A 2,081-nucleotide genomic window follows, 5' to 3' on the forward strand; every position below is an offset into this window, starting at 1 on the left:
ACATCCTGCCAAGTGAAAAGCAACATGTGGTTTCACAGTGTCTGAATTAAATATTAGATTGTAATGTCTTAAAAAATTGCACATGCATTATTTGATGCAGTCATGTTTTGTGCGATGCAATTGAAAAGTGGAATGACCCACCTACAGACAGAGCCAGATAGACAGACAGAGTGAGAGAAACAGACAGCTCAACCTATTGCCATTGACAGGAATCAAACTCTCAACCTTCGGACTCACAGAATGAGACACTACAAGTAGTGCTATAGCTTCATCCAGGCTGAAGTTGTCTGTTGAAGATCATACACTTTTGCCTTCTGTCATGAACCAAGCCCCTGTTTCACTAACACTAAGATCACTCGTTCACAAACCATTTACCAATAGAGAAATTGTATGTCTCCTCGAAACCGAAACCAGTGAAAGCAGCCGATCTACAAGCTCACAAAACGTTGCTATCTGAAAAGTTGTGAGATTGTAGATCGGATATTTTCACAATGAAGTACGTCATACATTGAAAAAACATACTCTCAAATAAGCATTTCATGTTATCTTTACCGTTTGCATATGTATTCATTGATACAGTCATGTTTTTTGCAATTCAACTTAAATGAGTCTGCATCAAGTGAGGCTTGAACCGGCAACCTTGCGGTCGTGAGGCACTCGCTTAAGGGAGAAGCCATTGGACCAACAGACAAGAACCTGTGAAAAAGGAGATCACACAGATGATACAGTTTCACGCAAATAGCTGAAAAATCCTGGGTTTAAGTGTTTTTCAAACTGCTCAAAATTGCAGACAATCTAAGGGCGGAGCTTACTGGTTAACGTGATACATGTGTTCCTCATGAGTCAAGGCACATGTGTAAGCAGGTTTAATGGCTGTCGGCCAAACGAGGCATGACTTTTGCCTGTTTAAAGTTTGCATTTAAAAAAAATCGCTATAGCGCCCCCCTTTGACCAATTGGAGTAAGATTGGTTTCAGTGATATTTGGAATGACCCTCAACATTACCGCAAAGTTTCAAAGAAATGTGAGTCTGCATGTATGTGTTAGGGGCAGATGAATAATTGTCATAAAACTGCAATATTCATTGGCTCATTAAAGCTTCATTTTTTCACTTATGGAAAATCTTTTGCATCAGTTTTTCGGCATAGGTTCAAAGTTCATGTGTAAAACGTTTCGTGCAGATTACTAAAAAATCCCAGGAGGAGATAGGTTTTAACTGTTTTTCATATTATTCAAAATGGTGGGAGATCTAAAGGTCAGAGGTCAAAAGTCAGAGTGTGAAAGTTGTTGATCATGAGTAGACGCATGTGTGTATTGAAGTTTCATGGCTGTAGGTCAAACAGGGCATGAGTTGTACCTGTTCAAAGTTGGCATTTTGCTATAGCGCCACCTTTTGACGAAAGATTGTGAGAATTATTTCTTGATAGTTTTTCATGACCATCTACCATATGGCCAAGTTTCGTAAAAAGCGTATGCACGGTTCAGCCAGAACTGCCAAAAGTGGCGGAAGAAAAAAGAGGGCAACATTAAAACAGGTCCAGAGCTGAGAGCTCTGGCCCCGTAATTACAAAAGCTAATTATCTCCACCGGGCCAAAGGCCAGGGACAGAGATTATGTTGTGTAGGAATCTCTGGAGTGAATCTTGCAAACTGCTGGACAGATCAGCGTCAAGATTTTTGTGCATGCTGCCACAAATCTTTTAAGTTGGCCTCATGTCGGCAGAAACGGACATCGCACAGCTCAGTATGGGCACTCACTCCTCGCTCTGCTTGCACCTCGCTCGGACATGCCTCATCGGGCTGCCTTGTTTTAAGTATTTTTTTAATGTGTTTTCAATTATGTTATTGCTGTTTTCTGTGTTGAGTTTACATGGTCCACAGTAAGTGATGCTAAAGGGGTACCCATTGCATTGACCCAGTGACACCAAGGGTGTCCTTATACCACTGCAGTTACATCGCCCTTGTTCTTGAAAATACCAGGTACCAGTATACTAATAAATTAATGAAAAACTAAATGAAGCATTGCGTTAGTTCATGCAGGGCACGGGAGTTATACACGCCTCAGCTGTAATCAGCTGTCAGT

The sequence above is a fragment of the Gymnoscopelus braueri genome (genome assembly GCF_963280865.1).
Source record: "Gymnoscopelus braueri genome assembly, chromosome: 13".
Classification (NCBI taxonomy): domain Eukaryota; kingdom Metazoa; phylum Chordata; class Actinopteri; order Myctophiformes; family Myctophidae; genus Gymnoscopelus; species Gymnoscopelus braueri.